Raw genomic sequence first — 16,102 nt, 5'->3', positions numbered from 1 at the left:
TACTCTGAAGATCCAAGATTTCGAAAGTGTATTCCATATTTGTTTCATCTTTTATTTGAAAGTGACCTCTCTGCACTTTCATATGCAGTGAATCACATATTAAAAATAGGAATTCATTTTTTGGATGTTTCTGCAAAGCAATTCATGGACAAAGTTGAAGAAAGAGACAAACAATTAGAAACACAGTTAATTAATTTGTCATGTAGCACTAATGAATATTGGTATCGACGTCATTGGAAACTGAAATGTATGTTAAGGAACTTAGGAACCCCTTTGTGGTTTGTTACACTTAGCTGTGCTGAGTACGCATGGGATGATTTACTTAATTTTCTACGACAAGCAAATTCGAATATAGAAAATATTGAATTGAAGACAGCTGGAGAATTGTGTTCCCTGGATCCATTGAATGTGTGCAGATATTTTTAATCATAGGTTTGAAGTTATGATGTCTTTCATCTGTAATAAAAAATAATCCACCTATTGGCGAAGTTATTGATTTCTTTTGGAGAAAGGAATACCAAGCTAGAGGTGCACCTCATATTCTGTTATGGATCAAGAATGTACCAAAATTTGGAATGGATACTGATGGATACTGATGAGACTGTTTGTCTTTTATTGAACAACATGTTACCTGTACCATACCAAAAGAAAAAGCACCAAATGTCGTTTTGGATTTCCTCGTCTGGTAATTTGTAAAGGAAGAGTCAACAGTTTTATGTCAGGAGTGAGGCATACTATCACTCGAAAATCACCAAAAAGAACAGATGAATCAAAGTATATTAATGATTACAATTCAGTAATTTTGATGATATGGAATGCAAATATGGACATACAGTATGTTGCAGATAACTCAATTGCTGTTGCTCGCTATGTTACGTCATATATAACAAAATCTGAAAAAACAGAATTGAAATAAATGTGGGAAGAAATTTCAGATATTCTTAAAACAAATATGTTGGATATGTACTATCCAAATAGAAGTCCACACCTCGAAAAGATATGTCTATATGAAGTACTGCAACATTACAGCTTTAAGAGAAATGTCGCGGAAAATATAAATGAAGGGAAATATGCTGTTATTGGATTTGAATGATGTTTGGTAAAACATACCAAAGGAAATCTTATTAATCACAGGAAACTGAGTTGTGATACTCCAGATAAAATTGAGTTTTTCTATTTAGCTCTTCTGCAACTCTTCAAACCTTGGCGGGCTGAAATGGAATTACTTGGAGATTTTGAGTGCTATGAAGATTCTTTTAATGCATGTAAAGATAGCATTGAATGTGCAATTTTTCCAAATTATCTCCAAATGTTGAATGGAGAGATTAATCAAGAAAGTACTATTGCAGCTGAAATAGATAGAGATAGTTCTCAAGATAGTCAGAGTTCTGCTGCACAAAGTCAAGATCCATTAGGAGAAGCCATTCTTGAAAATGAAGAGGCAATAGCAATGAGTGAAGTGGAAATGGAAATGCAACAAGCACAACAGTACAATATTGATTTGAAAAACTTAGAAGAAATATATCACCAAGTTACACAACAAATAGAACATGGATTACTGCATGAAAAGAATGTTTGCCAATGTACACCATTTAAACTTATTCTTTTGTACATCAGTGGGCAAGCTGGAACAGGGAAAAGTTTATTGATTGAATGTTTGTCAAGTTATCTACAACAATCAATGGACTCACATTTATCTTGTGTTGTAACTGCTCCAACTGGGTTAGCAGCACACAACAGCAAAGGGATTACATTACATCATTTACAAATAGTCCCAGTAGAACATGAAAAAATGAGTTGGAATATCACAAGCTATCTGGAGAAGCTTATTTCGAAGTTTCAAGGAAACTGAAGAAAATGAAACTTCTTATAATTGATGAGGTAAGCATGGTCTCAACCTTATTGCTTGCGTTTGTACATTTGAGAATGCAGTAGATTTTAAAAACAAACTACGATGTTTTATTCGGAGGAAAACATGCAATTGTATTTGGTGATCTACTACAACTCACACCTGTGAAAGGCCAACCAGTTTTTAAGACCCTTCTTCACGAAGACACTAAAAAATCATTGGGAAGTATTGGAAATGTGAATATCTGGAGTTATTTTAAATATAAAGAACTTAATAAGAACATGCGATAAGCAAATGACGAAGATTATAGAAACATTCTTCAAAATATTAGAATTGGTGTCTTAACAAGGATGGCAAAGAAGCTTTAGAAAGTCAGCTACTAACAAACTTGTTTCCAAAAGAAAATTGTGCACCTGAAGCAATCTACCAAAAAATTGCAGGAACGAACTCTATAATTTGCCTTATGCCAACACTGAAAGAATGCTCTACATTCAATGAAGAACTCTTGAAACTGGAGAAACAACTGATAATGAAAATGGCAGCCACTGAAAAAATAGAACATAAAGGAGTAACTATTCTTCTGTCAGAGAAATTACAGTTAAAATTAGTCTCTTTGGAAAAATCAATATCTAAGACTGCTGGTTTGGAAAAGACTTTAAATGTATTTGTAAACTGTCGGGTTATACTACAGCATAATTTACATGTTGAGAAAGGTTTAGTAAATGGAGCAATGGGGAACGTTGTTGACTTTGTTAGCTATGCAAATAGAGATGGAATTGAATGTTTGAAGATTAAATTTGATCAGATTGAAGAGGCGAAACAGATTGCACGTTGTCTGTTCGTTTCTTGCTTGTAAAAGATGTGTATGTTCATAGAAAACAGTTTCCTCTTTCTTTAGCCTATGCAATGACCATTCATAAATCTCAAAGTTTAAGTGCAGACAGTGCTTTGGTAAATATTGGAAGTTCTTTGTTGAAAGAGGGTATGGCATATGTTGCATTGTCTCGAGTAAGAACATTATCTGGATTGTATTTGCTTGATTTTGATGAGCAAAAGGTTAGTGCAGATGCAAATTGTATAAGAGAGTATAATCGGTTAAGCAGACTGTATGCTCCTAACTTAGGTGAATATCCTATTTATGAAAAATGTTTGATACGTCCAAAACAAAAATATGACAAACATTTTAGTGAGGTTGCAAAGAAGAAAAGAATTGAAAAGAATGATGAGGCTGAAAAGAAAATGGAAGTGGATATGGTTGCTAATATTGTAGGATACCAGTTAGAAAATAGTTCAGGTATCAACTGCTTTGCTAATGTAATCATGAACGTTGTGTTTGTTTTAGAAACTCTACAGCATGCAATTACGGAAAATTGAGAAAAAAGATTCTGTTCTTTGTTTCATAATGTTTTGGAAAAATTGAAAACTGATAAAACAAAAATACATACTGCTTCTGGCGTGCGGAATCTTCTGTATATATTTTCTGGTTCTTCACAATTTACACTTAATGTACAGCAAGATGCTCAATAATTTCTTATGTTTATGCTTGCAGTATTGGAAGATGAAGGAATACAAATTGAAAATCTGTTTCGACTACATTACAGATGGGATCCTACATGTGACAGCTGTTCATTTTCATCTACCACTAAAATAGACAATGAACAATTCATATATTTGGCAATACCAGATTGCAAAACAGTGTCTTTTAACAAACTAGTAAAATCAGCTAATCAAGATATGGAATGTACTCAGTGCAAATCGGAAATGTTGTCAACGTTATTTATTGAAAGATTTGGCGAATATATCATTTTAATGCTGCAACGTCGTAGAGCAGATGAAACAACATTGGAAAGCAAAATTAAAAATTTAGTGTCAGGTCAGGTGTCAATTTCAGAAAGAACTTTTAAAACAGTAGCTATTGTTTTCCACGATGGCCCTACTTCAACATCTGGATTTAATCAGTATATTTTGGATATTTTCACTACAAATGATTTCAGACACATCATTCGGCCTATTGGAAAGGTTTCAATATGAATTCAGAAGTTTATTTTGGATATCCTCAATGCAAATGTTTTTAGAAACATCATTCGGTCAATTGGAAAGATGTCAAGAATTACGGTTTGAATTATTGATTCTGTTCTTTGATATTGCATTTTGAAAACAGTGTTCGAAAGAAGGTGCTTATATATTTTATCTTTGTATTATAAACAACGTAATGAGGGTGTTCATTTGTGAAAATGTTAATAGATAGTTGAGTTGGTTGTAGATATTTTGAACACAGGTATGTTTTTTTTTCAACAATCTTATTGATTGTATTTTTTTGCCGCTGTCATAGGATGATCAACATTGAAATCACTGAGTATGGAGAAATTCAATAGAATCTGAAGACAGCAAAAAAGGCAAACTGAATATGTGATGTGATTGTAAAATTATGTTGTGTTCTTAAAACTATAAAATTATATGTAATAACAGGATTTTTTTCTTCTCTGTTACAGACCAAACTACTAAACTTAAGAATATTTTAAACTTACTTTACAAAAAAAAGTGAAAAAATGTTTCAATCAGTGTTATGTACTTCAAAACAGGTAAGATTAAGTCACCCAAGCACTACCGATGCACTGCTACAATCACCCCTCCAGCACCATGTACTTATCCAATCACTCCAACAATACCCAAGCACTTATAAATTCACCATGCACTCTCTTTCATCCAGTCACTACCCATGTACTCATGCAATTACTCAGGCACTAACTTGTGCACTGCTACAATCCTCCGAGCACTTCCCATACAGACCTCTAACCCCCTACACAGTACAGATTCACTCCTCCAATTACCCAATTAGTAACCATGCACTCCAGCAATACCCCTTGTCACTTCACATGCACTCCTCCAATCACCCATCCAGCACCATGTGCTTATCCAATCACTGTGCCAATACCCAAGCACTTATAAATTCACCATGCACTCTCCTTGCAGTACTCTAATTATCCAGTCACTACCCATGTACTCATGCAATGACTCAGGCACTAACTTGAGCGCTGCTACAATCCTCCATGCACTATCCATGCAGACCTCTAACCACCTACACACTACTGATTCACTCCTTCAATTACCCAAATAGTACCCATGCACTCCAGCAATCCCCCTGTCACTTCACATGCACTCCTTCAATCACCCATCCAGCACCATGTACTTATCCAATCACTTCACCAATACCCGCGCACTTATACATTCACCATGCACTCTCTTTCCATTACTCTAATCATCCAGTCACTACCCATTTACTCATGCAATGACTCAGGCACTAACACATGCACTGCTACAATCCTCCGAGCACTTCCCATACAGACCTCTAACCCCTACACACTGCAGATTCGCTCCTCCAATTACCCAAGTAGTACCCATGCACTCCAGCAATCCCCCTTGTCACTTCACATGCACTCCTCCAATCACCCATCCAGCACCATGTGCTTATCCAATCACTCTGCCAATACCCAAGCACTTATAAATTCACCATGCACTCTCCTTGCAGTACTCTAATTATCCAGTCACTACCCATGTACTCATGCAATGACTCAGGCACTAACTTGAGTTGTGAGTAAGCGTGAAAACTTCTGTGAAGAGAAGTTATTTCCATTGTCCAAGTAAGTTTTCCTTTGATGCCTTAATGCGCGCTATTGCGTTCTGTCAGCAAGAGATTTAGAGAGTCCAGAGAATTACAGCAATGTGCTACTATTGAGACAACTTATCGGCAAAGACGAATTCTTCAGAATTTAGTATGCAGCATAATGAAACCAGTCAGCAGAGCGCAGTCACTGTAGTCTATCAGCTGTCTATGGTGTTCTACGGCCAAAGCTTCAGTGTGCAGCATTCAATAAACTTGACAGTTAGAGCAGAGAACTGAGTAACCTGCTTCAAGCTTTCCTTGTGGATGCCACGATATACAGCAAAGAAATTCAAGAGACTTTTTGAACAATTGAATAGTGTGAGAGATCAAATTGTAAGGGTTCAGAGTTACAGCCTGTATGCCTTTTAAAAAGAAAAAACTATTCAACTTAGAACTCATAAGTTCCAATGTTCGTTGGAGTTCAGATAGAATTTGTATTTCCCAGCATTGGATTAGTTTGACCTATGGTTCTTCCAGTCCATCAAAGAATACACACACACTATTCATTAGAGAGGAGCTTCCCCCTCAGTGTTAAAAGGTAATTAGAGAAAAGGAATTTATAAAATAAGGTTAATCTAGAGTCAGCGAGCAACAATAATTATTTGTGCTTATTTTCAGGTGCCAGTACAACGTTGAGACTGAAGACCAATACCTGAGGCAGCCTCTCTTGTTTGTCTTCCCACTCCCCTTTCCCCCGAGCTGGGTTTAGTAGCAGTTTTATCATCTCAGACTGTTGCTGGCTTCGGTTAGGGGAATTGGTGGACCAGTCATCGGCTTCTGAGGGGATCGCAAGTCTGGATTTGACAACTATCCCTGAAGCCTTCGACCCACCTACACACTAATGATTAATTTCTCCAATTAGCCAGGTAGTACCCATGTACTCCAACAATCCCCCTGTCACTTCCCACGCACTCATCCAATCACCCATTCAGCACCATGTACTTATCCAATCACTCCGCCAATACCCAAGCATTTATACATTCACCATGCACTCTCTTTGCAGTACTCTAATCATCCAGTCACTACCCATCTACTTATGCAATGACTCAGGCACTAACTCTTGCACTGCTACAATCCTCTATGCACTACCCATGCAGACCTCTAACCACCTACACACTATTGATTCACTCCTCCAATTACCCAGGTAGTACCCATGCACTTGAGCAATCCCCCTCTCACTCCCCACACATTCCTCCAATCACCCATCCAGCACCATGTACTTATCAAATCAGTCTGCCAATACCCAAGCACTTATAAATTCACACACACTCTCTTTGTAGTACTGTAATCATCCAGTCACTACCCATGTACTCATGCAATGACTCAGGCACTAACTTGTGCACTGCTAAAATCCTCCATGCACTATCCATGCAGACCTCCAACCACCTACACACTACTGATTCACTCCTCCAATTACCCAGGTAGTACCCATGCACTCCAGCAATCCCCCTGTCACTCCCCACACGTTCCTCCAATCACTCATACAGCACCATGTACTTATCCATTCACTCTGCTAATACCCAAGCACTTATACATTCACCATGCACTCTCTTTGCAGTACTCTAATCATCCAGTCACTACCCATGTACTCATGCAATCACACAGGCACTAACTTGTGCACTGCTACAATCTTCCATGCACTACCCATGCAGTCCTCTAACCACTTAGTCAATGCTCATTAACACCTTCAATTACCCAGGTAGTACCCATGCAGTCCAGCAATCACTCTGTCACTCCTCGTGCACATCTCCAATCACCCAGCTATTATCTACGAACACATTCAATCACATTCCACTACTGAAACATTAATAAAACAACCATGCAGCAGCCTTGCAGGTCAGCAATCACCCACACAGTTTCCATACTCTTGTAGAATCACTCAGGTAATTTTTCTTTTTTTAACCAGTAGAGGTAGTTCTGTGAGAACCGTTGATTTTTTTTGTTTTCAGAACACTTTTAATTTTTTTTGTTATTTTTTAACTTTTTTATTGTGTTTTTTAATTTTAAGAACAAGAAACAAAATGAAGATCAGGACATGATCTCACCAACAAAAAACAATAGCACAATTTAAAAAGAAAAATTAATATTTATATGCTTTTAGAACAGCGCAGATAAGGTCCACACACTGCTCTCCAAAACAGCCTTGGGTGTTGCACTTAATACAACCAACTGCTGCATTTAAAAATTCAGGAAGAATGTGGGGCCTTGAAGCAGATGGAACCTGTGCTGATGTTGATGGAGCATTTCTTTCTGTTTCGGCAGCAGCATTCAACTGTCTTCTGGTCTCCTTTCTTACGAGGTGCACTGGATGTATGGTCTCCAAATGCTTCTTCATGCTGCTTGTTCCACATGAATATTTTTTGTCAGATCCTCTCGATAATACTTTCTGACAGATTATACAAGCAACTTTTCGGGTGTTCACTTTTTTTTCACCCTCAAGAATTCTGAAAAAAGCCCACACAATGCTTTCTTTTTTCTTCTGCTCCTGCATGGCCAGAGGATCAATCTCAGAAAAACTAGAAGCCATACTTGTTTAATAAAATAAGCAAACACACAAAAAAGTTAAAGTTTTAAAGACAACTGGGAAACAGGTCTTGTCTCTATCAAAGACACAAAATAAGGGGAACATCAAGAGGATGGATCCTCCCTCTTCCACAATGAAATTGATTTAAACCAATCAGATTTGTTCTCCTTGTACTGACATGAAGTCACGTAAGGTGCGCGCACCCGTCACGCACCCATGAAATATCGTATACATGATTATTGTAGGAGAGTATGATCTGCCTCTTATGGTTACCCCCACTTTTTGCTGCTGTTCCTCTATTTTTCGACTTTAGTCTGGCTGGGGCCCTGCTAATCAGGACCCCAGCCTAGCTCCTTCCTCTCTAAAATGGTTTCCTGTACTTTAGGTGCACTCCAGATTGGATACTGGGGTACCCTTTTGAGTCCCTAGTATATGGTACACTTTGTACCAAGGGCATAGGTACCCCAGAGGCCTACCAGGGGCTTACCACTAGGATAGCTTTCAATAAAGGTTGTCTTTAACCTATCATCAATAAGGGGTTGTTTGGACGGTGCCCACTATAACTAGTGGACAGCATATACCAGGCCAACTTCTCACAATTATACACTATAAATAGAAATTTCTTAAAACTTTTAATAAGTATATTAGCAAAACTGAACAGTCTAATATCATATTCAAGCTTTCAATAGTCATTTTTTCAACTTTAAAAATACGCCAAAGTTGAGACCTTGGTGCGATTTCGGCGTGATCACGGAATGACCCTGGAAATACGTGCCGGGAGAGTTCTCGCACACTAAGCAGATACCCCGCGCATTCAGTAACTTTACTTTCGTACATTTTATATTGAAAATATTAGTTTAAAAATACTTTTATAAATAAATTTAGACAAACACTTAAAGAAAAACTTTTATTTATAATTAATTTAAAGATATTTAATAATTTACAAATTCCACCGAAGTCGCGACCCCAGCGCTACTTTTCAAAATGGCTACCGGAATGCACAAACTACCACCCCCATCATTCCCTCTTCCGGGCGCCTGCCTATCGCGTCATCAGGCAGCGCCGGGGAGGGTTAAAGCCCAGGGAGAAGACCCGCAGCGCGGGACGCGCGCGGGACGCGCCCGGGCCAAGCCCGGGCCAAGCCCGGGCCCGTCCTTGCCCGTCACTGCCTGGACCTGACTGGACTGGGCCACCCCCCTAACATTGCCATATGCGCATCAGAAGGAAAGGTAGATTTGTACTTTTAGTTTGCATTGGCCATACGACTAGTGTGCACTGCCTATGTTTATTGAGGCTAGAGGCCTTCTTGCCTGGATTATTGTAGGGTTGTACTGTGACACAACATTCATATTCTTGGCACACTACATTGTTAATATTGTTTCAAGACTGCATTGTCACAGGGGTGTACACAGTATATGATGGCAGGCAAGGGGAAGCGCTTGGGAGGGGGTGGGTCCGTGTCTGGCACACTTGACCATTTTATTACTAGAGCAGTCTCTGTTTTAGAACATGAACTGGCAATCACTGAGTGTCGGCTATCCTCTGAGCTAATTCAAGCTAGGCGTTCTTCCTTGGGAATACTTGCTTTAGAAAAATCCCCTAAGGACTCAGTATTGCAGGTTTTGGGAGATGTTGTGCAGCAGCGGAATATAGGGGACAGCACTATTACATCACCTGTCCGATATGATCCAATTGACGGACCGGGGGAAGTTGCCACCTTAATTATTAGCACTCCTACAAATCCTAAATCTGTCTCTACTTACCCACAGACAAGAGCTAGTAAAAAGGGTGTTAAAAGTGCTATTCTTAAGAGGAAGAGAGATGGGCTGACGCAGGGTGGGAGACAGGCTAAGCAGTAAGCACTCTAACATTACGACATATTCACCATCGGAGACTGGTGAGGCTCAGGCTGTCGATAACTCACTTTTGGGTGAAATTTCTAATAGGCTTTCGGACCAGCCCCAACATAGTGATCTGACGTCTCAGATCGAGCAACTAGTCCGTTCCCTATTATTGCCACTTTTGGAAAGGGTAAAAGTGGTCACTGACAAAGTTGATCGACTTGAGCAAACTATTTTAGATAATTTTTGCTCACTAAAAAATGTGATCAAATTAGCCACCAAGGACAGTGACAACCCTATTAAGGTTAATTCCACTCTTCCCGCCCCGTCACTTTCTCCTCCTATCACTGATGCACCATCTATAGCTAATTCTAGGGTATCTCCCCTTAGAACTCTGACAAAAGACAATACCACCACTCAAGGTGGTAGCCAGGTCAGGGTTGGTTTAAGGGACTCATCAGGAATCAAATCTGTTAGCAGGAGTACACATAAAGGATTAAATACAGACCTTGGGGACAGAACAACTAAATCCTCTAACATTCATATCCACCTACCTCCTGACTCTATTCCTTATGTTATTGTCTTGACCGGTGTTCCGGAACTTAAAATCGGCAAAGAGGAATCCTATCAACAACTCAAAAATAAAGTTATTTTCTGGCTTAACCAAAAGAGACCGATCCCGAACTTTTTGGACGGGAAGATTCTCTTTGCCAGAAGAGTTAGTTGGGTGGGCCCCAGACCAAAAAATGTCCCTGGGGACTGTATTATTATTAACTTTAAGGATAGCCGTGTGGTGCGTTTTATTTGTGATCAACCACCTAGTCGTGATAGGTCAGAAATAAGGGTATACGATCTATGGTATTTTTATAATTCTTATCCTAACATTTCGGGAAGTTCTGGCCAAAACCAGGAAAGAAGGGGAATTAACCTAAACTTTGCTATTTCCCCCCCCCGAGTTTACTGATAACATACACCATCCGGTTGCCATAGCTTGACCGGGGCTGGAGGGGTCTTCTCCTAGCATGTTTCCCTCACCAAACAATTTGATAGCTAGATCTGAGGGAAAGGGAGCTGAAGACTTAGAGCCGCATGAGTTCAGCAAAAAAACTACCTGCAAAATTTTAAGCTGGAACATTGCTGGCATTAGACTCAAAAACCAGGACGAGCTATGGGTGGGCTATGTTGTGTCCCATGATATCATTGCATTGCAGGAAACCTGGGACACAGCGAATAGTCTTTCTTTGGATGGCTATGCTCATTTTTATATTCCAGCCACACCTAGTTTGGCGGGGAGGACAAAGGGGGGCATCGCATTGTTGGTTTCATTGAACCAGAAAGGATTTGCAAAACAGGTAGAATCTGGTTCCCAACATTGTTTAGTTGTGGAACTAGTGGTTGCAAACTCCCCTTCTTTGCTTCTGATCAATTTTTATAATTCTAAAGACAGTGTCAGCTTAAATCAGCATCTAGAATCTCTGGGGGAGGTTCTGGACAAATTCAGAGCGTCACATAATAGCTTTGAGGTCATCCTAATGGGTGACCTAAATATCCATCCCTGCAGTCTAGGTTGTATTTTGGACGATGATGATGGATCTCCCTATTCATCATCCACACATTTTGAACATACCAAACAAGGTGAGGCCTTGGAGAGCCTATTGGCTTCCTCAGACCTCTCCGAACCCGGCTGCTGCATGGAAGGTCAGAGACTTTGTACTTTCAAAGGAACTGATTCAGGATCAGTCATCGATTACATTTTTGTTTCTTCATTGATGTTGCCCTTGGTTTTAAATTACAGGGTTGAGGACTCCGTATTTAGTGACCATAATCCAGTGATAGCTGAGGTCGCCTCGGAAGGGTTCTTGGCCTTTAAAGACTCAACAAATTTGGGACCCAGAGCCCTTGTAGCAAAAGACCAGGGCAGGAGATTAAAATGGGCCCATGTGATCCCGATTACTTTTTTACCAGAAGTTCTGTTTAAGGTTGAACCAGAGGTGGGTATATGCTTAGACCATGTTAACACTAACCCCAGGATAGTTGAGGCCTTTAATACCATTTGCCTACATATAAACGCTGTCCTCCTGGTTAAATCTAAGCCAGGCGGCCAAAAAGGCAAAAAATGGTTTGATACTAATTGTACCAAGGCTCATTCTGCTCTTTTGAAGGCGATAAAGGGAAAACCGCGAAACAGACCTCTGATTACATCTTTGAGGAAACAGTATAAACTGGCCATTAAAGCTCGTAAAAACGAGATCCAGGAAGAAGCCTGGAATAATTTACTGTCACCGGAAATTTTGCGGGATAGCTCCAAATTTTGGGGAGTTATAAACCACTCTTTCTTTTCCGGTAGCGAGAATCAGGCTATGGATTGTAGCATCCCTGACGAGCAGTGGTTAGCCCACTTTGAAAAAATCTATAGTTCATTTTCGTTTGGGAATTTAGAGGGGCTACTACCTCTGATTCAGGTTGGTCCAGTTTCGGCCTTCAAGGAGGAGGACGTAGAAAAAGCTATTCTTGAGACATCTAAGAATAAAGCGCCAGGTCCTGACGGTGTCCCTGCAGACCTATATAGGTCTGCTCCTAAAATGTGGGCCAAAATATTAACAAATGTCTTTAACGCCGCTAGAAATAAGAATATCCCCGAGTCTTGGGCAAAGTCTATAATCATCCCAATTTTTAAAAAAGGCCAGAGGGATGATCCGGCCTGTTATAGGCCTATTTCCCTAATTGACTCCGCCGTTAAAATCTTAGGCAGAGTCATTTTGGGCAGATTGAACACTTGGCTCGAGGGTAGTGGCATATTATCAGACGCTCAATACGGTTTTAGGGCTAATAGGAGCACGCAGGATCAATGCTTAAATCTCCACTTACTTATTTGCAAATATACTATTGCAAAGGAGGGGTCCTTGTATATGGCCTTCATGGACCTCTCCTCAGCATTTGACCTGGTTAACAGGTCAAAATTGTGGAGTATCCTCTTGGACATAGGGGTTGATCCCCCTCTGGTTGGATTTTTGGCAGATCTCCATTGCGGCTTATTAGCCTCGGTGAGAGTCACCCAAGGGCGAAGATGCACCAGCTGCTTTAAGTCAGAGAGGGGTGTTAGGCAGGGGTGCATATTGGCACCTCTTCTTTTTACACTATATATAAATGCCTTGGACCCAGCCCTGGCCAATGCAGTGGCGGATGTACCACGTGTAGGAGACACTAAGATCCCAGTTCTCCTATACGCTGATGACGCCGTACTTTTGGCACGTTCAGGGGTGGCTCTTGATAGACTATTGGCCTCTTTCGGTGAGTTTATGACATCACTAGACCTGAAAATTAATACTCAAAAATCACAGGTTATGGACACTGGTCAGGCCAGTAGGAAAAAGAAATCTAAATCTTTTTTTTGCCTAGGCCACGAGGTTAAAAGGGTCCCAATTTTTACTTACCTAGGGGTTATTTTTGACGAGAAAGGTACATGGGGCCCGCAACATAAACAAAAAGGCAATTATGTGGCAAGATCGGCCGCAGCTATACTTGGCTTTGCCAAACGGTTGGGAGCTTGCCCCCGGAGGCCATTTTGAAAGTTTACAAAGCTAAATCTTTGGCTATAGCCACCTATGGCGTTGCCATTTGGGGCTACACTAACATCGACACCATACAGAGGGTGGAGAACAAGTTTTTAAGATCCTTGCTGTTTGTTCCCCAGTCCACACCCACTTTTCCAATACACTCAGAACTGGGTATGGGGTTTGTTGTAGACTTAATCAAAGTGGCACCTGTCATATGTTGGTTAAAAACTTGGCTTAACCAGTAAATTCCTCTAACCCACCTGATACTCAAGGATTGCCTTGCCCTGGATAGAGCCTATAGAATCCCATGGATGGCACACGTCAAAAAGATGTTGGCAATAGTAGGCAGACCAGAGCTATTTAACTCCCCTGACTGTATTAACAAGAAGGACATCATGGGGATTAAGACCGCACTATTGACACGATTTATGGCCGAGAGGGAGGACTTGGGACTAAAAAAGCCATTAGTGAGAAGGAACTATGGGTTAATAACTGTTCCTGGTCTTGAACCCTACTTGGCATTTGTAACCAGCCCACTTCATAGGTCTCTCCTAATCAAATTCCGTTTAAACCTGATACATTTTGTGCTAGGTTTTTATCCCACATGGGCCACCCCTGATAATGCTACCCCATGTGATTGTGATAATTTTTCCTGTCAGGACACACTACATTTCATTATGTTCTGTGAACATTACGCACAGATTCGGACAAAATACTTGCTACCTTTACTTAAAGGGGCTGGTTTCGCCCAGGTTCGGCCAGCGCTTCTGTTCTTGCAACTTTTGCCTAACACTACTATTGCTTTTTATGTAGCAAACTTTCTAGTTGCAGCTGTTCGTATCAGTAAGAAGCGTGTTAGAGCACGGCCCAGTCTTAACATGTCTGACGTGGTATGACGGATGGTGGTCTTTTGCCATGGAGTTTTCTATTCCTGTTTGACTTTATAAATTGAAATTATATTTCTGTATCTTATTTATTCTTTTTAACTTAGAATTGAACTTATGAAATATGTTCTCTTCAAACTTCTTAAACTTTGATAATGTTATTTATAACTACTATTGTAATTGATGAATTTTTGCCCTGTACCATATGTAATGTGACTATCTGTTTGTATTGTCTCTTTTTTTGATCTTCAATGATCGAATAAAAGTAACTGACTGACTGAGTCAGGATTTGACACTAAGGTGCAGTACCATGTACTATTTTGTTCACTGTGGCAGAACAGAAAGTTTAAAAGTTTTACCTATGCACTGTCCTAGAAGTAGTCTGATTATTTAGTCAGTTTCTAAGTACCAAATAGACTGCTTCAAATGTCTATGCAGTATGCATGTAGTGTTCTAACATACTATAAACTTGTCTTTTACACCTTCAATTCCCTAGTCAGTATCCATACACTTCCAGGAAACATCCTGTCACTTCCTTTGCAGTCCTCTAGAGACCCATTCAACAGCATGTACTAATCCATTCACTGTGCCAAAACCCAAACACTTATAAATTCACCAAGACACTCTCTTTCCAGTACTCTAATGATTCAGTCACTGCCTAAGTATTCATGCACTGAGCCAGGTCTTAGCACATGGACTTCTTCAAACCCTATCCACTATGCATGCAGTCCTCTAAGCACCTACACACTTGTCTTTCACACCTTCAATTCCCCAGTCAGTATCCGTTCACTTCCAGCAAACACCCTGTCACTCCATTTGCACTCCTCTAGTGACCCATTCAGCATCATGTACTAATCCATTCACTGCGCCAAACTCTAATAAATTCACCCAGGCACTCTCCTTGCAGTACTCTAATCATTCAGTCAGTACCCAAGTACTCATCCAGTGACCCCGGCCTTAGTATATGGACTGCTTCAAACCCTTATCCACTATGCATGCAGTCCTCTAACCACCTACACAATTGTCTTTATCACCTTCAATTCCCTAGTCAGTATCCATACACTTCCAGGAAATACCCTGTCACTCCCTTTGCAGTCCTCTAGTGACCCATTCAGCACCGTGTACTAATCCATTCACTGTGCTAAAACCCAAACACTTATAAATTCACCCAGGCACTCTCCTTGCAGTACTCTAATCATTCAGTCAGTACCCAAGTACTCATCCAGTGACCCAGGCCTTAGTATATGGACTGCTTCAAACCCTTATCCTCTATGCATGCCGTCCTCTAACCACCTACACAATTGTCTTTCACACCTTCAATTCCCTAGTCAGTATCCATACACTTCCAGGAAATACCCTGTCACTCCCTTTGCAGACCTCTAGTGACCCATTCAGCACCATGTACTAATCCATTCACTGTGCTAAAACCCAAACACTTATAAATTCACCAAGATACTATCTTTGCAGTACTCTAATCATTTAGTCAGTGCCTAAGTATTCATACACTGAGCCAGGCCATAGCACATGGACTGCTTCAAACCCCTATGCACTATGCATGCAGTCTTCTAACAACCTAGACACTTGTCTTTCACACTTTCAATTTCCTAGTCAGTATCCATACAGTCCAGCACTTGTGACTGCCTTTGCACTCCTCTAGTGACCCATTCAGTACCAAGTACTAATCCATTCCCTATGCAAAAAGCCTAGCACTTATAAATTCACCCAGGCACTCTCCTTGCTGTACTCTAATCATTCAGTCAGTACCCAAGTAGTCATGCAGTGG

Source organism: Triturus cristatus, chromosome 8, assembly GCF_964204655.1.
Source record: "Triturus cristatus chromosome 8, aTriCri1.1, whole genome shotgun sequence".
Classification (NCBI taxonomy): Eukaryota; Metazoa; Chordata; class Amphibia; order Caudata; family Salamandridae; genus Triturus; species Triturus cristatus.
Note: the sequence above shows the minus strand (reverse complement) of the source record.